The 12,641-nt window shown below is 34.4% G+C and overlaps 1 non-coding gene across 1 annotated transcript; it reads right to left on the bottom strand.

The window, feature by feature from the left end:
- Window positions 1–894: 894 nt before the first annotated feature.
- Window positions 895–1,001, bottom strand: LOC139850861 (small nucleolar RNA R71). The gene has a single exon (XR_011760238.1). It is a non-coding gene; the product is annotated as a small nucleolar RNA R71 (small nucleolar RNA).
- Window positions 1,002–12,641: the final 11,640 nt, after the last annotated feature.

The following is a 12,641-nucleotide window of genomic DNA, read 5'->3' on the forward strand; positions in this document are numbered from 1 at the left end:
AATAGTTGGATTTGTACGTGGACCGGGTTATTGGAGCCAAACAGTCCTCAATTATATTGAGACCAAACGAATCCTGCCCATCTGCTGCATCTTTTGGCTATTCGAAACGTGGGCAAAATCAGAAAAGTCTATTGATTGGATAACTTATTATAATTTTTCTTTCCTTTTAAAAACTAATAGGATATTCAGTGAATGCACAGAGCAAGACGTTCACCACCTTTTGTACGTTCACCACCTGTAACTAGATCAAGACATTTAGCAAATATTACCGCTGTTGATTTTTCTTTAGAATCGTCATCCAGTCGACCAAGTACTCCAGTTTAAATTTTCGATAATCCATTTTTTGAACCCGACCTCACAATTGAGAATCCGGAGAATATTCAGGGACGATTCATAGATCCTGAACCACTAAACTTTCCTCCGAAACCACCAATCATTCAAACAGAGATTGTTGAGGAACGAACCATTAAATCAGAATCCTCTAGTGATTCCGATTCAACAAATTCAATTATAGAGAATCTGGAACCTTTAAGTATGGAAGACCGAATGAGAGCTAAACGCACTGGCCAAGGTCACGCAATTACTCATCCAGACATTAATGCGCCAGATTATGAAATCAAAGGACAAATTCTACACATGGTGACTAATCAATGCCAATTTAGTGGTGCACCGAAGGAAGATCCAAATGAACATTTACGTACCTTTAATAGGATCTGCACACTATTTAAAATCCGAGAAGTTGAGGATGAACAGATATATCTCATGTTATTTCCCTGGACTTTAAAGGGAGAAGCCAAAGATTGGTTGGAATCGTTACCTGAAGGGGCGATTGATACATGGGATGTTTTAGTTGAAAATTTTCTTAAACAATTCTTTCCTGCATCTAAAGTCGTAAGACTTCAAGGAGAAATTGTTACGTTCACACAGAAGCCAAATGAAACTCTATATGAGGCGTGGACAAGATTTTGAAAGTTGTTAAGAGGATGTCCTCAACATGGTTTAGACACCTGTCAAATAGTACAAATATTCTACCAAGGATGCGACATCACTACAAGGAAAGACATAGATATAGCAGCTGGTGGTTCTATTATGAAGAAAACCGAAACTGATGCTTACAAAATTATTGATAACACTGCTTCCCACTCACATGAGTGGCACCAAGAAAAAGATATCGTTAGATCATCTAAAGCAGCTAGAGCCGATTCTAGCCATGACTTAGATTCCATTTTCGCAAAGATAGATGCTGTCGAGAGACGAATGGAAAAGATGACTAAAGATATTCACTCAATACGAATTAGTTGTGAGCAGTGTGGAGGACCACATTTGACAAAAGATTGTCTCAGTATTGAATTAACAATGGAACAAAGAGAGAATATTTCATACATAAACCAAAGGCCTGGAAATAATTATCAGAATAATTATCAACCGCCAAGACCTATTTATAATCAAAACCAGAATTATAACCGAAATATTCCATACAACAACCAACAAGGTCCTAGCAATCAACAAGTATCCAACAATAATTACAATCAGCGAAGACCTAATTTTCAAAACAAACCACCACAACAAACCGATGATAAAAAGCCGAATTTAGAAGATATGATGACAAAGCTAGTTGAAACTCAAACGCAGTTTTTCACATCTCAGAAACAAAATAATGAACAAAATGCTCAAGCATTTAGAAATCAACAAGCTTCTATTCAAAATCTGGAACAAGAAGTAAGTAACCTAGCAAGGTTAATAGGTGAAAGAAAACCGGGAAGTTTACCTAGTGATACAAATGCTAACCCCCGAAATGAAACAGCTAAAGCCATTACCACAAGAAGTGGTACAACACTTAAACAACCTGAAATACCTGTAACTTCTGATGAAGCTATTCCTACTCCACAAGAACCACATCATGATCAAGATAAGGAAAAAGAACCGGTAGTTGAAAAGGTTAATGATGATAACACAGTTAAGGCTAAACCTTATGTTAAACCATACCAACCACCACTTCCTTACCCGAGTAAAATGAAGAAAGAGAAACTTGAAGCCGAGCAATCCAAATTCTTGGATATGTTTAAACAGATAAATGTAAATCTTCCTTTCATTGATGTGATTTCAGGAATGCCTAGATATGCTAAATTCTTGAAAGATCTAATCTCAAATAGAAAGAAAATGGAAGAACTCTCGGCTGTTACTATGAATGCTAATTGTTCAGCAGTGCTGTTGAATAAGATATCAGAAAAATTATCTGATCCAGGAAGTTTCACAATTCCATGTTTTCTGGGTAGTCTTAGTTCAATAGAAGCATTGGCAGACTTAGATGCTAGTATAAATCTAATGCCGTATTCACTATACGCTAAACTAGACCTTGGAAAATTGAAACCAACCAGAATAAGCATACAACTAGCCGATAGATCAATAAAATATCCTAGAGGGATAATGGAAAACATGCTAGTTAAAGTTGGTACTTTAGTATTTCCAGTAGATTTTGTTGTTCTGGACATGGAAGAAGATTCTCAAGTTCCTCTCATATTAGGAAGACCATTCTTAAACACGGCTAAAGCAATGATAGACGTGTTCGGTAAGAAATTGACCCTAAGTATAGAGGATGAGAGTGTTACCTTTTCAGTTGATAGAGCAAGAAACAACCACAATCTGCAGATGATACATGTTATTATATTCAAACTATAGATGCACATGCAAAATTATTAGAAGAATTTCCAGAATTGCAAGGAACAGGAGAATGTTCTTTAGGAGAAGGTAATGAACCAATTGATGAAGCTGAAATGTTAGCTACACTTATAGCTAATGGATATGAACCAACAACAGAAGAAATTCAAATGCTAAAAGAAGAAGACAGATATCGATACAAATCATCGATAGAAGAACCTCCGAAATTAGAGTTAAAGCCACTTCCAAACCATTTGCAATACGCTTATTTACATGGTGAATCTGAATTACCTGTAATAATATCGTCTTCTCTTACTGAAAATGAGAAATCACAACTCATTTCTGTGTTGAAAGCTCATAAACCAGCCACTGCATGGAAGATTCATGATATTAAAGGAATAAGTCCTTCGTATTGCACACATAAAATCCTTATGGAAGAAGGTCATAAAACGTATGTGCAACGCCAACGAAGACTAAATCCTAATATGCAAGATGTAGTTAATAAAGAGATTATTAAACTGCTAGACGCAGGTTTAATTTATCCAATTTATGATAGTCTATGGGTAAGCCCAGTTCAATGCGTGCCTAAGAAGGGTGGCATGACTGTCATTACAAATGAAAAAAATGAGCTTATTCCTACTAGGACTGTAACAGGATGGCGTGTGTGTATTGATTATAGAAAATTAAATGACGCCACCATAAAAGATCACTTTCCCTTACCTTTCATAGATCAAATGTTGGAAAGATTAGCCGGAAATAGTTACTATTGTTTTCTAGATGGATTTTTCGGATATTTTCAAATTCCAATAGCACCCGAAGATCAAGAGAAAACCACATTCACGTGCCCTTATGGTACTTTTGCTTACAAACGCATGTCATTTGGACTTTGCAACGCCCCTACAACCTTTCAAAGGTGTATGATGGCGATTTTTCATGACATGATAGAAGAATGCATGGAAGTTTTCATGGATGACTTTTCAGTCTTCGGTGATACATTTGAATCATGTCTAGCTAATCTTGAACGAATGCTTATTAGATGCGAACAATCAAATCTAGTACTTAATTGGGAGAAATGCCATTTCATGGTTAAAGAAGGTATCGTTCTTGGACATAAAATTTCAAAAGAAGGAATTGAAGTGGATAGAGCTAAAGTAGATGTAATTGCTAAACTTCTACATCCCACCAATGTTAGAGGAGTTAGAAGTTTTCTAGGGCATACCGGTTTTTACCGACGTTTCATAAAAGATTTTTCTAAAATTGCCACTCCTATGAATAAACTCCTAGAAAAGGATGCTCCATCCATTTTTTTTAGATGAGTGTATCAAATCTTTTAATATTCTTAAAGAGAAACTCACTAATGCGCCGATCATGATAACACCAAATTGGAATCTACCATTTGAACTAATGTGCGATGCAAGTGATTTTGCAATGGGAGCCGTTTTAGGACAAAGGATTGAAAAACGATTTCAACCTATATATTATGCTAGTAAGACGTTACAAGGAGCACAAACGAACTATACAACTACTGAAAAAGAACTCCTTTCTATTGTCTTTGCTTTTGACAAATTTCGATCATATCTCGTTCTAGCAAAAACGGTGGTCTATACCGACCATTCTGCTCTTAGATACCTATTTTCAAAACAAGATGCTAAACCAAGATTAATCCGTTGGATCTTACTCTTACAAGAGTTTGATATTGAAATCCGAGATAAAAGAGGAGCAGAAAATCTCGCCGCTGATCATCTTTCTCGTCTTGAAAATCCCGAATTAGAAGTTCTAAATGAATCGGCCATACAAGACAACTTTCCTGATGAATATCTATTGAAGATAGATTATAAAGAAATTCCATGGTTTGCAGACTATGCAAACTACTTAGTTTGTGGATTCCTTGAAAAAGGATTATCGTACCAAAGACGAAAGAAATTCTTCAGTGATATAAAACACTATTTTTGGGAAGATCCACATCTGTTTAAAAGTTGTCCCGATGGAATAATACGCCGATGTGTATTTGGAGATGAAGCTATTAAAATATTAAACCATTGTCACACAGGACCAACAGGAGGGAATTATGGGCCTCAACTAACAGCAAGAAAAGTTTATGATGCTGGATTCTATTGGCCTACAATTTACAAAGACGCACACCTTCTTTGCAAATCATGTGATGCTTGTCAAAGGGCCGGAAAAATAAGTCAACGTGATGAAATGCCACAAAATGTCATACAAGTATGTGAAGTATTTGACATTTGGGGTATTGACTTTATGGGTCCATTTCCAAAATCTCATAATAATCTATATATACTCGTATCCATTGATTATGTATCTAAATGGGCGGAAGCACAAGCTCTCCCAACTAACGATGCACGAGTTGTAGTCAACTTTTTAAAACGTCTTTTTGCAAGGTTTGAAACACCGAAAGCTTTAATAAGTGATCGGGGTACTCATTTCTGTAATAATCAACTTGAGAAAGTTCTTAAAAGATATGGAGTAACTCATAAAATCTTCACCGCATATCATCCACAAACAAGTGGACAAGTTGAAAATACCAACCAAGCTTTAAAACGTATTCTAGAGAAAACCGTAGGATCAAATCCGAAGGAATGGTCCATTAAATTGGAGGATGCACTCTGGGCTTTTAGAACAGCCTACAAAACTCCAATTGGAACCACACCTTTTAGACTTGTTTATGGAAAAGCATGTCATCTTCCAGTAGAAATTGAACACAAAGCATTTTGGGCTTTGAAGACATGTAATCTTGAATTACATGAAGCCGGACGTCTACGATTAAGTCAAATAAACGAATTAGAAGAATTAAGACATGAAGCATACGAAAATTCGTTAATCCATAAAGAAAGAACGAAGAAATGGCATGATAAAAGAATCAGAAGTTCAAAAGAATTTAAAGAAGGAGACAGAGTTCTTCTTTTCAATTCACGATTCAAGCTATTTCCTGCAAAATTGAAATCAAGATGGTCTGGACCATTCATAGTCAAAAGAGTTTTCCCATACGGAACGATAGAATTAATAAATTCAAATGGGATTGAATTTAAAGTTAATGGTCACAGAGTTAAACACTACATAGATAGTCCGATGGAAGTCGACAACGAAGTTAATCACAATTTCGACACCACAGCTAACTAAGTGTGGGGAGAATCAAGTCTTTAAAGGATAATATCTATTTCTGTTAGAGTTAGATTGTCTGTTTTCGTTTAGTTCTCGAAAATGGAACCCGAATGGTCTTTCCCTAGCAGACCCTAAAGAACTAGTCTTCTCTCCCCATTCTGAATTTTTATTTTTTTTAGGTTTTTACAAAATGAAGACTGCTTGTGAACTAAACCATGGTCTAATGCTACACGCTTTGATCACTAAACGTAATAATGACACACTACCGAGTGAAATAGTATCAGTAATCAGAGAAAGATTGGACGGAGTTAGAAAAGAATCCAGATGTTAAGATAATAAATTATAATTTAGTATAGGAAAATCAAAATTCGTAGCGAAAAGAAGAGCACGACACCTAGAAAGATGTCACAAATGCGGAAAATGGTCACATGGAGGTAAATGTTCAAATAATCAAACCTATTCAAATACCGAATTTGTTACTTTATGCAGAGACGGACCGTTCATATGTTTAGAAGAAAAGACACTGAATGCTCGAGGTTACGCCTATGTAGCTATGGAAAACCAATTAAACCGACTATCTTATGAATGGATAGATCATATAACTAAGAAATCTATTTCACAGGTATGTTTGTATAGTTTTTATTTTATTTTTTTTATTTTTAACCTTTTGATAATAAACGCTAATTTGTTCGCTATAAAGTATTAAATTGGTATTGAATAAAATTAGGTTTGGCGACCGAAATTATTGATATCATTCAAAAATTTATTACATCACTGCGAAATTTAACGTTTATTCTTAAGGTATAAATATCTTTAAACAATCAACCCAAAATATTTCAAAAATTCGTCATGAGTTAAATTAGGTCATGGAACCGAAATTACTTTACCGAAAAGAGGGGCGCATATTTTTGATAATTTTTGATTGATTAAAGTGGGATAAAAAGCCAAAAAGATTTTTAATTTTATTTTTACCATGTTTTTAAAATTAATATTTAAATCTTAAATTAATATTGTAAACTTTATAAAATCAGTATATTTAAAATTGTAAATATTTGAAAAAATTAATATAAGTTTGGTGTGAATTTATAATATGAATTTTTAAATTAAGTTTGGTGCGAATTTTTAATTTTTAAAATATGAATTTTTAATTTTATGCATTTCAAATTTTAAGTTTGGTGTGAATTTTTAATATTAATTTTGAATTTTATATTTAAATTGTGTGAATTTAAAAATAAAAATTTACTTTATCTCATTAAGTTAAAAATATGATTTTTAAAATTCGTCGTGAGTTGAAGACTAGGTCTTTGAACCGAAATTGCTTTACCCGAGGGAGGGACGAGAACTTTTATTATCATTATTTTTAATCTTATTGAATTAAAGTATGCCAAAAACATTAAAAAAAACCAAAAATCTTAGCTTTTAAAACAATAGCTACAAAAAGACAAATTTTAAAATTTTGTCGAAGGACGGACTAGGACATCGATCCGAAACGACCTCGTCCTAAATAACAAGGGAAACAAAATTTTAAAATTAATTACTTAATTGTTTTAGTTTGTATAAGATGTTAAAAAAAAAAAAAAAAAAAATAACAAACTCCACGACTCGCGGAGTTTGAAGGTTTAAACCTCGCGACTCGCGGGAGGACCAAAAATCAGAAAAAAAATTAAAACGCAGAACTGATCAGTTGCACACCACAAACACACCAAATACTGCGAAAATACTGCCGAAAAAACCCGCAAAAACACCCCCAAAATCACAATTTTTAACCGTTAATCATCAAATCTTTTACTAAAATCATGTTGAGAAGGATGCTATCAAGGAATTACTCAAGAAAAACGGTAAATTTCTACACCTAAACACCATTTAATCTGAAAATTAGTGTTCTTGAGCAATTTTTTCCCAAATTTGATTTTGATGCTTTTTAGTGTAATTATGCTTAAATTGCTTATGTATTATGCTTGTATAACCTAGATTGATGCTATTTAACATGATTAGAAGCCTTAAACTTCAAATTTAGAGTAATCTAGGGTTTGTGTTCTTGAGCAAATTTGGGGCTTTTTGATATAAACAGGTTATGGCCGATTTTTATCACGAATTGTTGCTAAATTAAGTAGTGTAACATGTTTAGGTAGTTAAATGATCCAAACTTTGAGCCTAAACATGATTTTGAGAATTAAAGTGGACTTTTTCAAGTCTAAAATTCATGAACTTGATTTTTGAGAGATAATGCCATTTGAAACTTGTTTAATTGCTAGTAATGATTATTTCGACATGTTATTTGAGTTGAATGCTTATGAACTTGGCGAACATTTTCGTATATGCTTATTTGAAAAAGTGTAGATTTGATGAAAATATGAAAATGAGCTTAAGTTTGATATAAATTGATCATGTCATTGTAATTATTTTGATTGATGATTTTGTTGACACTAATGCATATTTGGATGCACAAAAATTGTGTTTGATGTGTTTTACAGACTGAAAGGGGTGAATCTTCATCCCAAGCTCGCAATGCTCCTGCTGAGAATGCGGAACAACAGGAGGTGGATAACTACTACACGCAAGATATACCTCATCCAGTCATGACATTTTCTGATATGCACTTGGAAGATTTGCACCCGAACCTGAGATTTGACAGACTTTGGATAGATTATCCAAAATACCAAAGGGGTTTGCATACTCTTCATTCTAAAGTTGTTAAGGTACCTAGGGTCATAGAATGGGGACCATTAGAAGCTGTAGAATTGGCCGAGCCAATTAGGGAATTACTTGTACAGAGGTATGGTAATTCTACTTTTAATGACTGGGTACGTTTATTCACCATGCATAGACCTGTATATAAAGTATGGTGTGAAGAATTGTTATGTAGTATAGAATTAAATGATCGGGTAGCTAGTTTAACCGATCGATCTTTTATTAGATTTTTGTTAGGAGGTTCGATGCGCCACATGTCTTTACTAGACATGGCTCAGGCTTTACGTATATATACGCCTGAGGAGTTAGCATCTGCCGATTGTAGAGGGTTGATACTAAATGGTAGAAAGATAGATGAAAATTTTGATGCACATGGTGTATGGAGTCAAATGACAAGCCATCACCGATTCAAAGGGGGAAATTACTCTTATTTGGATATAGATAGAGCTGAATTAAGAGTGATTCATAGGTTTTTAGCTAATTCGATTACACAAAGAGGTAAGAACAAGGAAAAGGTAAATGAACAGGATTTGTTTTACCATATGTGTATTCGAGACCCACAAAGCGCTGTAAGTATACCTTATTGTGTGGGTTATTATTTATCAGCTATGGTTAGGGGGATGAGACCGCATAGCATAATAGGAGGTGGTATTTTTATTACTTTGATTGCTGAATATCTCGGTGTGGATATAAGTCGGGGGGGATTATTAGTCGAAGAACCAGAACCCCGCGATACTATAGGTTTAAATGTATACCATGGTGCGAAAGTTTTGAAGAGGCGAAATAATGCCGCAGTACAATACCATGGTAGACATCCACAGGTTGAGAGAAATCAACAGCAAGGTAATGTAGGAGGGGGAAATGAAATGCAAGAAATGCAAAGGTTTATAGCTTCACAGGAGTACGAAAATGCTAGACAGAGAGCATTTGAAGATTGGCAAGTTCATCAAAACCAAATCATAGCTCATTGCCAACATATAGGTAGAAACTATATTCCTACTCCAAAACCCATATTCCCTCCCTGGTCTATAGAGATGCAACCACCGTATCCTACGTATAACCCAGCCGAAGCATTCTATAGCACCTATGGTTATGCATGGAACCCCTATTGGTATCAGTATCATCCCTAGTCTACTTAGTTTTATTTATTTTGTAATTTTTAATGTTGATACGTTTAATACTTATGTTAATATTGTAATAGTTTTTATAATTTTCTAACTTTTATTCTTAGATTTTAATAATTTTTGAATGTGGGGTAATATACCAAACTTCAAAAATATGTATATATGTTTGCAGTTTATCTTATGTACACAACAGGGTAAAACAACGCATTTTCAAAGACTGGCATTAAGTTCAGCAAAAGCAACTAATTTTGACGACAAGATGCAAAATATATGTGAAATAACAACAAGACGGAATGAACAAATGATGTGCACCATTTATCATTCAGCAAACAAACGCCAATATATTTGGAAACTCTGGTAAAATTTAATCATTTTCACACAAATCACCCTCAATAATTTAAATTGTTACTGATTTCTTGCAAATGAGGGCATTGCAAGATCTTAAGTGTGGGAAGGGGTTAAATTCTTTCGGATTTTAAAATTTTTATCTTAAACACTGGGTTACCATTAAAAATACTAGTAAAGCAGTAGATGTATTAGAATCTAGTGCTCTCTGATAATAAAGAACAACCCTAGTCTTATATACTGACTACCCAATTCTAGTAAAAATTTTCAAAATTTTCAATTAAATGAACTCAAAATCATGTTTATACATATTTATGAACGATAAAACTAGGTTTTAATACCGAAATTATTGTAACCTCGGAAAGGACATAAATTGAGAAACAAACCAAAATGTTAAAATTCATTTAAAATGGAATAGAGGACAATAAAAAGGAAAATAAAAGCCAAGTGTGGGAAAATTCTCCAAGTTATTCAAAACATATATCACATATTTTTGTACAAATAACTGAGAATACTTTTGCTTTGGACTAAACTAAAAAGTTTTACCTGATTTACCGTAAGAAAGATGGATCTACACGATGAATCAATTTCATCATTAAAAGGAAGTAAAGTCTTCCGAAAAAGACACGCGCTTCTTGATTTAGGTCAACAAGTTGTCGTCCAGACCAGCTGTAGGTTGACGAAAAATCTAGAAAAGTCATCACTAAAATCAGCAGGAAATCCACGGACCTCGGCATTAAACAGGGTCGCCAAGTGGTCAGATTTATCCTAACCATGAGAAGGATTTATCTCGTAAAATGGGGGGCACCATGAAAATTAGCTGGATAAGACTAATGAATCAGATCCCCAGAAAGGATAATCTCCTTTAAAGATTAAAAATCAGCTTTTAAGACTGATATTACTCAATCCTTGAGATTGACCTTAAAGATTGAGAATTCAAACTCATGGAATTCAATGATATCTAAACTCGAGCTTGAACGAGAAAATATTTTGATCAAATTATAAACCGATTTGTTTTCTGAAAACCCATTTTCAATGCGTTCATTACCATTGAATGTAAAATCCTAGGAATTCACCTGGAATTCATTAGGTCACCTGAACTAAATCGGGTGTCAACCGTAAGAACGGTGGTTGCATAGCATGGTCAAGGACAGGACCTTGTGCTAGACCGAAAAATTATAAGGGTGAGCTTTACTATTGCTCCTACCAAGGATAGTAATTGCGTCCGACACGTTATAGACCATAATTAAAAGCATGTCAGGGGACATTGCCTTAACTGTTGCTTGTTCAACGCTTTCCTTTACAACCGTACGGTAGTTTACCGAAAGGTAATATACGGGACAAGTAAACTGGACATGTTGCTTTCCAAATACAAGGTTAGCAAGTGGGTGACACAAAACCATAAGTTTTGAGCTAAAATTTTCAAATCTGAAACCCACCAAACCCACAAAAATATTTTGCAAACACCGGTAAAGGGTTATTCCGAAAAACTTATCTAGGGTAAAAACTAGATTTAATTTTCAAAAGATCAAATGTTTTCATAAAGATCCAATTTCCTTAATGGATCTAAACTTTTATTGTCACACCCCCAGTTAGGGCCTGGGTGAAATGTGACTTAATATCAAATCAACCAACATATTATAATATACGAGAACAATACTAAATGATAAAACAAACTTTATTGAGCACGCAGCGGAAAATGAAACGTAGTTACAATGATAGGAATAACAATAATGGAAATGTTCACATGCAGAAGTAATAAATGCGATATCTCTTGATCCTATGTCCAAGTAGCATCACATAAGCAGTAAGTATAAGAGCTTGAATCAAACAACACCTGAGACAAAACATGCTAAAGTGTCAACCAAAAGGTTGAGTGAAGTTCATAGGTTTAACAAATAAGTTTGACCGTTTGTTTTAGACCACAAGATTTAATTTGTAAGGTTGATCTCCCGCAGGATCAAAAAGTTATGCCAGTGCGTGATATTTAGACTAAACGTTCAAGTTTGCCCCATGACAAGTTAGTTCTACTTGTCGGTTTAATTTTATTATCAAGCAATACAAAGATAACATCAAATGTATCGGGGACGTTACTCCCGATAGGCCTACCCCCAATAACTAAGCATGCCGCAGCACCTAAAAATATCACTGTAGGGACTTAGTCGGACATAGCCGGGTATAGCATAGTTTTAGTTGGTACTTGTGTCTAAATTGTAAATAGTAAAAGCAGCATGTGTCTCACCCCAATAAGTATAAAAAGTAAATTGAGCTCAAGTAAAGTGGGGCTATAAAAATCACCTTAGTAATTCGATGAAGTAAGGTAGTCCTTAAAGAGAATGTATGGATGATCGAAGCACAAGATAAGTCAACCTAAGAATAAGTTGAGAATAGTTTAGATGTTTTGCCCGTATGAAGATAAGTTTAAGTATTTTCGTGTGTAGTAAGTTTAAAGATTGTTTATCGTTTTGGAAAGGCTTTTGCATATTAGACAAGCTTCCAATCTACCCACTTTCAATTTAAAATGGACTTTTCAGGTCATTAGGTTTCTGAGCACTAGGATCCGTTAAATTGGACAATCCAGACCCTCCACCTAAGACTTTCGAGCTTCCATCCACATCGAGAAAGTTTAAGATCTATACAAGTCTAATATACCGATCCAATATGTTTTTAGGTGTGTATAGGAATACAACACTTTAGTTATTT

The sequence above is a fragment of the Rutidosis leptorrhynchoides genome, chromosome 5 (assembly GCF_046630445.1).
Source record: "Rutidosis leptorrhynchoides isolate AG116_Rl617_1_P2 chromosome 5, CSIRO_AGI_Rlap_v1, whole genome shotgun sequence".
Classification (NCBI taxonomy): Eukaryota; Viridiplantae; Streptophyta; class Magnoliopsida; order Asterales; family Asteraceae; genus Rutidosis; species Rutidosis leptorrhynchoides.